The sequence below is a fragment of the Tachypleus tridentatus genome, chromosome 9 (genome assembly GCF_004210375.1).
Source record: "Tachypleus tridentatus isolate NWPU-2018 chromosome 9, ASM421037v1, whole genome shotgun sequence".
Lineage (NCBI taxonomy): Eukaryota > Metazoa > Arthropoda > Merostomata > Xiphosura > Limulidae > Tachypleus > Tachypleus tridentatus.
The window spans coordinates 38,628,951-38,640,952 of NC_134833.1; the positions used below are offsets into that span (position 1 = coordinate 38,628,951).

Sequence of the window (12,002 nt, forward strand, 5' to 3'; positions counted from 1 at the left end):
CTTATAACACTGATAAGAATGTTACAGCAAATATTAATTTATTAGTTAGCCAAGCCACATTTTGTTTTTAACTTGGGGCATGACAGTGGACAAAAGTGTGAAAGTGTCTTAGTTGTATATCATACTTAAGTTTAATATAATTCAATCAGACACTCCACATTTATAACTGATTTGTGATTTGATGTTGAATAGATAGTAGACAGTCATATCTTAAATTCAAAATGTTAAGAAATGTGGGCATTTAATTTGAAGAATTGACAGTGCTAGCAAAATTCTGTTAGTGCAGTCCTTAAGATAGTATGTTTTCTTTATTTGTAATTTATTAGTTTTTTTTAATTTCTGGTGCTTGTAAGATTTTATTTTAGTACATATGAAGCATTCAGTTTACTTTAAGGACATTAAATTATATTGATGGATCACAAAACCACAACAAGTGACAGCTTACTCAGTAAACAAGCTTCATTAGTAAGGTGTAATCAACTTTGCCAATCCTATGCTGATTTTTCTTGGTTATTTAGATAACTTTTTATCAAAAATAACTTTTAGCATTTCTTTGCAATATCATGTAAACAAAATCTGAAAATGTGGCATGAGAATATCACAGTTGGAAACTTTAAGTCTTTTATTGACATTTTTATGACTCCTATGTGATACTGGACAATGGAGCCTTCAATAATTTAACTTTCCTAGAAATGAATTGATGATTTATTGTAAAGTAAAGGATGGTTTTGATTTTTATCTTTTCTTGGAGTTGGGTGTGCAGATACAGTTTCAAAGGACTAAATGATCCTCCATTGTCTAAAAGTAACATCTCAAAATAATGTACTGTAATGTATTTAGTTTTACTGTGGTGTATTTGAAGTTACTAAATTTTTGAATATATTGTGGTATTTATGGTTTGAATTAATTTAAATTCTTCGATTGATTAAGCTCAATGGTTGTGAAGGTTAGAACTAATTTAGTTGTTTTATTTGCTGACTTTGGTTGAAGAGTGATCCTATTGGACTAAAAGCCATTTTTTTCCACCTTGCTTTACCTTTTGCTATAACCAATGCTTTCTTTACTTATTTTTATTCTGTGTTAAAAAAATATTTTTTATTAAAATACTTCAGAGAGTATTGTTATGTTTATAAGGAAATGAATCATTTTATGGAGAATTAGACATAACTGATGTGACTAAGTGTGATGTTTTTGACTTTGTGGTGACATTCATGATCATGAAATAAATAGTAGAATAATCTACAACTCATGTGGTCAGGAATTGATCAGACTTATCTCAGAAGGTTTTGAGATTTGATCAACCACTAAGGTTTGTGATAAAATATTGGATTCATCATTTACTCTTTATGCTAAAAAGCAATTTACTTTGAAGTATAGTGTGGTTTTTCACTATTGTAATATAAGTACAATCCAGCCAGATGTTAATGAGTGAAGAAATGATCTTACAATAATTTATTTTTCAAGTTTTAGACCAGCTTTTGTCATATTTAAAAAAACCATAAAAATGAAGAAAGCAACAGTTGACATTTTGGCCCTTTGAAAAAGTTTGTAAGACTGAGATGTAAAGATCATTTGTCCCAAAAATGTCAACAAAAATATAACATCTAACATACATAACATTTTCAAATAAAACAACTAACAACACATCACATCACCTAACAGATTATTCATAACATAATAACTGTTAAAAAGAAAAAAAAAAGCATAATAATTAGTTTGGTCCTCCATACCATATAATACAACAGGTAAACAACAGAGTATCATTTGTTTTTTAAAACTATTCTTGCACTTTCTCCCTTGAAAATATTACATATAAACTCAGTCCTTATTTTTCAGGAAATCAATTATTCTTAATCCACTATTAAGTATTTGCCTCCATTATTATCAATGATAAATTTTTTTGTATGTCAGTAACTTTATTAGAAAAAATTTCTTAGCTGGAACCTAGCCTTTATTTTTCAGATTTTAAACTTATGTATTTTCATTCTATTATCTTTAGATTGAAACAAAGAAACCCAAAGTTTTTATCTTATCTGGATAATCTTGTAAATTTTAGTAAGATCACATCTTGAGAAAAGAAAGGATCTTTACCAGTCCCTGTAAGATAACATTTTTGTTCCCAGAATAATCATATTAGCCCTTCTTTGAATCCCTTCCAGTAAGAAAATACTGAGAGTTTAATGCCAGCAATAAACTATACCCCTATTAATGTCATTAATGTAAGTAAGAAAAGGCAATGGCTTAAATGTTGATGTCTGATGGGAGGCTGAAAGTTTTTTATTTGTTCTATTCTGAGTGTGAAATAAGTATGGTAGAATTTACTTGGGTATTAAATTTTATTTGGGTTCAGGTAATCTCTTTCATGGATTATCTGAGTGAGGAAATAAAATACTTGTACACACATTTGAATGTTGGAGGTAATAAGTTTAGTAAGAGATGAAAGCTTTGATGCAGACTTATTCTTCAACATAATTTTTTTTGTTAAAGTATGAACTTAAGTTATTAAAATTTTAGGGATAGGTTTATGAATATGTCACTGATGTAAATTAGAAGGAGCAAAAGTCCTAACATTAAACTATGAGTTATTTCACTTGTGACAGAATCCAGTTTGGCTGAACTCAGTTTATAGCATCTTTTGTTTTATTCCATTCAGCTATCTTTCCAACAAGTGGCTTATTCCTCCCATATATAAATAGATTTTTTTTAACAAGTCTTTTGTGTGTTATCAGATGCATTTTGAAAATTGAGACACCATAGCCACACTTACATACATGAGCAGTAAGCTGTTCGAAGAGTGCCAAAAGATAAACATGGTAATAAAATAATAAAACATTGTTAGACTTGGCTTAATGAATTAGCAAAACATCTTTTATCAACTTCAAAGACTTTTCCAGCCAATGATGTAATGAATAGGCATATAATTACTAGAACAATTTTTATAACCTATTTTGAAAACAGGAGTGACATTAATTTTCAGTTGCCTGGCACCTTCTAGCTATTCAATGACTTACAAAATACATTAACAAATGATTCACTTATCGAATTCTTAACTTCTTTTAAACTTGGCAAAATATTGTGTAATTTAGGAGCTATGTGACTCTTTAAACTTCCCAATCTTTTATAACGAGCTCTGAATTAATGTAATTGTCTTTCTCCATTATGTTTCCATTTAGTAACTGTTTAAAATGAAGTTTTTAAATCTTCATTAGTAAAAACTAATGCAAAAGTAGAATTTAGTAGTACAGCTATCTCATAATAATGAGCCTCCTGTTATCATCCCTTAAAGGTTTCCCATCATAATATTTTAACTTTGTTGTATGTAAAGAAGTTCCCACTGTTAATTTATACATATGACATTTTTCATTGCTTGATGTTCTTGTCATCTGTAATCCTGTAAGTCTTCCATTGAAACAGTTAATATAAATTTCTTAACTTTCAATGCTTTTTTTTTTAATCTCATACACTTTTTTTCTATCAACCTGGTCTTTTACTTTCAACCACCTTTTCTTTCTATAAAAATATGTCCATCTCAAATATTTAAACATTTTCAACAGTTTTCAGAATCTTCACTTCATTCAGTTCAAATTCATTATAGATAATTCTTGCTGCATCCCTTCTATATATGCTGTTTTTAATTTTGCAACCAAAATCCTATTGTTTCTTATCTTAATGTGCTGTAAAACATCAAACATAATTGAAAAATGATCATTCATACACATGCTCTCTATGTTTAAATCACCAGTAATTATAATAATAAGCAGCAGATAAATTATACTTTATACAAAAGCATTGTAATAAATCACAAGTATCAGATCTAAATAATTATTTTATATTAAACAGTAATGAATAGGCATCTTGTATTTATAAGTGATTTTTGAAAGTAAATTCTTTGTGAGAACAATATTCAGTTTTACATTTTGGTCAATTAAAATGTGATGAGAAATCATTAATTAAAATTCTTTAGAGTCAATCATCAGATAAGGTTTCTTACCAGAAAAAGCACTGAGCATCAGTAAGTAGTACTAAGGAATCAAATTTAAATTTAGATTTTATAATATTAGCAATTAAAACTCCTACATGTGTGTATTAATGAACACATCTTTTAAGAAATATTTTGAAAAACCTTTATAAATAGCTTATGTATAAAAATTCTTCCTGTATAATGAAACTATACTGTTCTTATTTTAATAAAACAATCATTCAAAAATTACATAAATCTTTAAAATGAATTCAAGTGTTATCTTTAAGATCTTTATCCATAATTATTTTAATTTGCTTCAAGAATCAATTAAAAAAAGTGTTTGATACCATGTGATTTACTTTATTCATATTTAGGTGTATTTTTTTTTAGTTCTTAGTTAAGGCCACCTGGATAGTTTTAAAGATAGAATATACATTCCTTTCATTTAATTTATTATTTAGTTTGAATAGTAATTTTTTGATCTGCAGAAATATGGAAATTAAAGTGATCTATTTCAGTAAAATATAGCATACCTTTATTATATTTTGAACACTAAGTTAATCTGGAAACTAGACATTTGACTTGTGTATTGCAGACTACAATGTCTACATGTTAATAAATGACACTTGAAATATTAGACGTTGATACATAATTTTGTAGAAACTATAGGTGGCAGCAGGGTAAGTTAAATACCATGTATTTTTGCATGTAACACAGTCCTGCAAATTTAAACTTCATAAATGTTATTTTGGTTTAATAATGGATTTTTCATAATTCACGTATGCAAATTAGAAAAGAGTATTTTTTTTTATCATATAAGGATTGTTTATGAATTGGGAAGCAAAAAACCCTCACTTAAATTATTTTGTTTACTTTTATTATTATATTTGTTGACAACATTACAAATGAATTGAAGAAAATGGATGAATATTGTTGCCAAATGAATATGTATCCTCATTCACCCTGATTTTTCTTTTCTGAAATCTTAATTTTTTAGTCTCAAAACTATGTAGTGTGATCTGTCTTATGAATTGTGTATGAAGCATCTCATTTCAAGTAACAGCAGTAATCAGCCATCTTACTGATGTTGTGTTTTCTGTGATGTCATGATGAAACCTTTACCCTTGTTTTTCGTTAACAGCATTGAAATTTTCAGAAAAATAGTCGATATGTAAGTGTATGAAATAAACTTTCAAGCTCATATTACAACCCATCTCTTTCAATTTATTGAATATGTTATTGACAACATTTTTGTAATTTGGGCCCTTTTTGAATAACATCTTTAAAGGCAGTTCATACTTTTTCAATATTCCTTATTGTCCTTACTAGCTGTTTATATGAAGTCAATTTCCTAATTTGAGGCCCAACAAAAATCCCTTCTTCAAAAACAATTCTTATCATTTCTATTGACATCAGATTGCATTATATTGAGAAACTCCAGTAAAGTAGGTACAATTACATAAGGTCTGTGAGCAACAGGTTGTATAGCATATTGAAGGTTTAGATAAGAAATTTCTTTTTTAGAGTATTATAGCCTTGCATGTTACATGGGCAAAAATAGCAGTCATCTACAAAGTTTCTAAACTCATGCCAGACCATTGGAATTCCAACATCACAAATTTCATTTTCTGTTTATAATTAATTTACTGAAATTGTAAGCTGTTAAATGACACGTCTTTTTATTTAAACTTCATAAAAGCTTTATTTTTAATAATGGATTTTCCTTAATTCAGTTATGTAATTTTTAAATGTGAAAATAATATTCAATTTTTTCTGTTACATAAGGATTTTTTAATTGGGAATTAAAAAAAACAAGAACTCTGATTTAGATTATATTATTTTGTTTACCACAGTGAACACTTTTTATTATGTTTGGGTTTCAAAATGATTGATGACTCCCACATAGTGATTGGTTTAGAGAAATTTGTAACCAGTATTTTAAGCATAACAAAATTTGACCTGATTTCAATGAAAATGATTAACTTATACAAAAGTATATGATGTTCTGTGAAGAATCTGTACATGATGGAAATTAATGGATATATTTGGATTTAGCATACAGGAATTACTGTAGAACATGTACAAATTTCAAGACAGTAAAACCATTGCAGGCCGGTGTAATTTTCGTGAACTTTTGTAGCATGGTCTGTGTGTGTATTGGTAATGTGAAATGATTGCTGATTAAATAACATTTGAATCATTCAACTGTGGTTGGTATCATATGGTTGAAGCATCTTGTTTGCAACATTCTAAATGATCCACTGCAGAAATTCCTGAATCTTTGTACTCAGGGTGGTAGGCAAATTTATGTAAATTGCAAATAAAGGGTTAACGTTGAAGTTTGATTTTGTAGAAGACTTTTGTATACAGTAATAAAGGTATATGGTTGAAGAATATTTTAAAGGCTAGTTTGAAATAATTTTTTAGTGTTTAAATGTGGAAAATATGTTTGTCGTACTTGTAAGAATGTAGTTTATACATGTAGAATGTTGTTTAAGTTTATACAATTAGAAATAGATTTTGACTGACTTCATGAGTTGCTGCTGTCACTTTATGCCAAAAATGTGTATATTAATATTTATCATCCTGTGTATAATTATTATTACCCTATTTACTTGCTCATTTTTAATGAACCTATAATGTTTATATCCAGGATTCTAATCAAGAATAGGAAACCTGTGTAGATACATATTTGTGTGGATTGTGTTAATGTGTGAAAATTTGTGCAATTTACCATTGTTTCCATTAAATTGTTAATCCATTTTGTTTAATTACCATGTCTTTAGTATGAGCAGAATATTTGATCAGCCATGTGAAGCTTGTTAGGTTTAGATAAATGTGCATGATACATGAAACAGAAGTAGCTTTGCATGGTATATATCAACTCAAAAATAAAATACAAGCTGTATATACACATAACATAAATATATACGATGTAATTATATTTTAGACTTGCCACTTCCAATGTTACTTTGATATAAAAATTTGATTTACCATACTGACCACTCTGCTGGTTCACTGAATCAGTATATTTTAAATTACTTGGTTTTATGATATTAAGTGATTTTGGCAAGCTATCATGTTGTATGTAACATAAGGACAACAAGAGACTATTGGTCCTTTGAGTTGCATTTCACTTTCCTGTGAAATGAACTTTTAACACCATGCTAGTCCTAATGATGTTAGAAGTTTATTTTGGCAAGCTATCATGTTGTATGTAACATAAGGACAACAAGAGACTATTGGTCCTTTGAGTTGCATTTCACTTTCCTGTGAAATGAACTTTTAACACCATGCTAGTCCTAATGATGTTAGAAGTTTATGAGGCACCTCAGTTTATTTGTAACTTCCAAGAAAATTAGGTGAATATGTTAAAATATTATTCTGAAATCTAGGAATTAAATGATAGAATATGAGTATTTATGTGTACAATATTTTAAAGTAGTCAATCTTCTATTAATAGTTCATTTAAGCAAAAGCTTTTACCCTTCAACAGATGAAATTATCATTATGTACGCGTACAGTCACACACACACTCAAAAAAAAGGTGCAAGTAATTTTATTTATGACTTAAAATATTAAATCAAAATACAGTTTATCGTGTGTGATCATGGAGAAAATTAATATTTATCTTAAAGTACACCAATAGCCAAAATTATTTTTGTCAAGTAAGTTTTCTCAATGATGAATAAAAAGTTCCTTCTCTAGTGGCCTGGCAAAAAGTCTGAAGGCTTTTAACACGAAACCTAGGTTATTTCAGACATTAATAAACAAACCAAAATGTTTTTCTTGTAAAGCCTCCTATTGGCACAGCAGTATGTCTGCACACTCACACTGCTAGAAACAAGGTTTCAATAACTTTGGTGAGCAGAGCACAGATAGCTCACCTTGTATCTTTGTGCTTAATTACAAATAAACATTTTCTTATAAAGTGATAATTTAAAATATTGTAGAAAAATAATGTACAAATTAACACTCATTTGACATTCTCAGCTATTAATGCCTAAAGGCTCATTTCATATTGTATTGTAAATTTAAAACTTGAAATATGAGAAATATTGGTGATTTTATTGATTGACAAATAATGATTCCTGCAAAAAGATAATTATGATTTACTTTTTAAATTAATTTTGATCATGTGTATAAACTGTGTGCTATACTGTACAAAGCAGTAGTTTCATTAAATTTACCATTAAATGAAAGGAAAAAAAATAGTTTTTTATTTGAATACTTAAATTTTATAATTAAATGTTTAGTTTTGATAATTAATGGAAAATTGAGGCAACCTGAATACTTAACATTCTTATCAAGTATTTTCAAATGAAGAAAATAGCAGTAGTGTATTGGCTTTGTTCTGCAATAACTTGTATAGTTAACCCTTATTAGCATACCTGGGGTCACATTAATCGTAATGATTTTCTTTATTATTGGGTTGAGGAATAATTCGTGAGCGTTTTTTGAAGTTAAAAAAATATATTCATAAATGAAACGCTTTCGCAAAATATTTCATGTCATTTGGTAGATAATTTTTTTGCTCTAATGGATGGTGTGTTTGATTTTCATATGTCTTTAATTTTTGCTTTCATTTTCAGCTCATTAAATGGAATGTCAAGTGGACAAAATCGAGCGTTTTCGACACCATCTGCTTTTCGCATTTAATTTCTTGCAATTTCGTTTAAAACAATGCATACTATATACCTAGGTATTACATGAAATAAAGTATCATAATAAATGTTTTGGGTGTAATGTGTTCATGCATTGAAGTATTGTATAATCTTGCATGTAATGCTTGAATGAAATTATTTAAAAACGCTCACGAATTATTCCTCAACCTAATATATGTCTTTCTATATAATCAATACAAATTTATATCCATTCATTTAATTGTCAAGTAAAAAACTTTGGATCCATATGACACTACTGTTTTCAAAACAGAAAGATGGAGTATTTAGCTATATTCTATATTTGTATGAGGGTCCATGGTGATACCATATTGTCATTGACCATTACTTTAATTGTAGCTCACCCTATAGCATACAAAACAAATTTCTAAACATTTATTTCATTATATAGGCTGTTATTGAGGATAATTCATGAAAGTGATGCTGTATCACTGTGGTAAGCATCTCATTTTCTAACAAGTTTTTACTGTGATTACTGCTTCTACGGAAACATTGTTTGGTAATCATTATGGGCAACCTGCTCATTAGATTTTCAGTCTATAGCCTTCTATAAGGATACATTTGTGTTGGGATTTGGTCAGATCCATGGTGACATATGACATACACTTTCATTTTTTAAGTTGAATTTTGCAGTTTTGGGGTAATATGTATTGATGGATAATGATTTGAATATAGGAATATAATAACAATTTGGTATTTTTTAAAACTGATTTTATAAGGAATGGTTTGATATTTCTTATTTGTATGCTGGAAACAATGTGATTTTGTAATTTCTTTATTTCATAACATATTTGCTATATTCATATATTTTTATGTTCATATTGCATGCTAACCCAGATTAAAGATGTTATCTAGTTGATTTTAAGATTTACAGTCCAATGTTGACTATAATGTTAATTTTGCACTGAGTCCAGTTGGATCCCAAGTGTTCCATAATGTAATTTTTCAAAGTTGCACTGATTGGGGTTAAGTGGAATAACAGAGAATATTCATTGAATGTAATTCATATACAAGTGCATCTTCATAAACTTTGTAAAATTTGTAATCACAATTTGTAAAACATTATAGATATACAAGTTTATAATTGTCTGATAATTATTGGTTAGTATGTAGTTCTAATATCATATAGTTGTGAATATGTTTCATAATAGAAACCATAAATTTTAAATTCTAATTTATCAAGAGATGGTTTATTTCATGTTGACTGAAGCATCTTCTGATCTACAAGCAATACTGCATTGCCTGCAGACTTGGACAGTCTCTACCTTCCATTCCTTTGCTGTGCAGACATGTTCTCAGCCTGTTGAAGTATCTAGACCCTGATCACCTTTTGTGGACTTAATATCACAGGTATATTGTGTCTTTGTTTTTTGCTCTATAGCATTTGATCCCTCCCCATCTTTATTAACTGCAGCACCTAGTTCTGAGTTTATTTCCCTATTTGTCTGATATTGGGATCCATACTGAACATTTTGCAAGTTGCAGGAGCTAGTGTGTTGTATTTCTCACATGCTGTAGTAGCTTAAGACCTGGTTCCTGCAAGAGAGTCTTAGAACAGTGGTTCAATTCCTTTTCATTAAAGACACCATCAGACAGGTTTCTCCTATGCTTCCAGAGTTCTTTTTGGCATCCCATGATTGGTCTCTTCCCATTTGAATTGCTATCTCGATGTACCTCAGTTCACCATGGAATCCTAACTGTCTTTTAGACAGTCCTTTTTTCCAGGATTTTAGTTGACAATTTTCAGTATGTGTGATGTTTATCTTCACATCATTACTGCTCAGACTTCATGTCATTTTCTGTGTTTTATCCATGAGAATCATGTTTATCAATTCCATTAATTTATGGAATACTGTCTCCTGTTTACCTTTTTCTTCACAGAGTCTTCCTCACACCTCCAACTTCTCTTTAGAGACACTGATCAAGCAGGTTGGTTTATCAAGGTGGAAAATTCCATTGTTCATCCCACTCAATATCTTGTTTATCTGTGTGCATGGATGTCCACTGAAAGTTTCTCAGAGGAAACAAAGTCAAAATTAAAGGCCAATGGACCCACTGTCAAAGTTTTGCCCCAGTATTCAAAAGAATATGCAAGGTCCCATAATCTGATTTGATGGGTTTAATATTTGTAAGGCTAGTTTGAGCCATTCAGCACTCTTGAATATATATATACACTCATTCCATAATAGTACATTTTGGTTGACCCCACTCATGTTTCTTATAGAATGTCTGTAAAAATGTGCCATTCTCTTTGGTTACCTGCTGGTAGTATTACTTGCATGTGGTAACAGGTTGACCCTGATTACACTGTGTGAGTGCTTATGGCATTTTGGCTAGACTGTGTTGGCCTTTGTGATGGCCTGACTGAGAATTACCATGTCCAGTGTTCAAGAAGAGGTACTTGTCCCCTCTGCAGATGTCTATGTCTAGGGATGTTTTTCTTTGATATTGGCACTACAAGTTCATTAGCCTCTCATCAGGGATTTTCTGGATTACAGGTATCTCTTCAAGCTGACTTCCTCTGGTGATTAGACAGGAACAACATAACAGTGGGAGCTTTCTATTCCTTCTACCTACCTAGATGTTTACATCTTCACAAATGTCTAGTTGTCAGGAGGGGCTGCATACTGTATTATGCAGGAAATCTCAGGCCATTGGTTTTAAGAGGAGTTAGATTTTGCACTAATCATTTGCTGTTTCTTGCTGTTGATTGAGTAATGGTTCATTTTCTATTATATATGTGGGGCAAGGCAGTTATGATTCATTCTTTCAACTCAGTGATTATCTCTCACACCACCAGTCAAGAGGGCACTTGATCCTGGGCTTATGTTCCCACACTCCAGATCTTCTCTTCTGGGCTTTCAGAAGTACAATTTGTTTGCTGGTTTGTCTTATGCTGGACATTCTCAATTGTGTCACTAATTATCTATCCCATCCTGAACATATTCTAACCATGGAATGGCTCTGTTCTCACTAAAATACTCCCAAGTTGGTGCATTTGTCTCTCTTTTAAATGTCTAGCTTTCTTTAACCCTTTCAGCATGGTTGGCAACCTCAATCGACTTGAAGGCTCAGTGCGGCAGGTGACCTTCCTTTTTTCCTGTTATTCTTATGTATTGAATTTAACATATATAGTATTAGGTACAATCACTGAATATTTCAGGGACTTTTGTTGAGTTATTGCCCGAGATATCATGCTTTTAGTACTGATACCATAATTAGTTGAAGTATCAAACATATATTCAGCGCCATGCCAAACATTAAAAGTTATTATTCAGCACCAAAAGGGTTAAGTTCCAAATTCTACATCATGTAGCTTTGGCCATAGATGCAATCAACCAGAATTAGAAGGACTTTAC

At 30.1% G+C, this 12,002-nt stretch overlaps 1 protein-coding gene across 11 annotated transcripts in view; it reads left to right on the forward strand.

Moving 5' to 3' along the window:
• LOC143225091 (uncharacterized) overlaps positions 1 to 12,002 on the forward strand; it is an 83,406-nt gene that overhangs the window by 2,107 nt on the left and 69,297 nt on the right. For 3 of the 11 annotated variants that reach the window (XM_076453871.1, XM_076453872.1, XM_076453870.1), the window contains exon 2: positions 9,854 to 9,993. The exons of 7 other annotated variants lie outside the window; for them this stretch is intronic. The gene's annotated coding sequence lies outside the window, so the exon portion shown is untranslated. Of the gene's footprint in view, positions 1 to 4,974; positions 5,133 to 9,853; positions 9,994 to 12,002 lie in introns of those variants that run through there. One more of the 11 variants, XM_076453873.1, reaches the window with a different exon arrangement.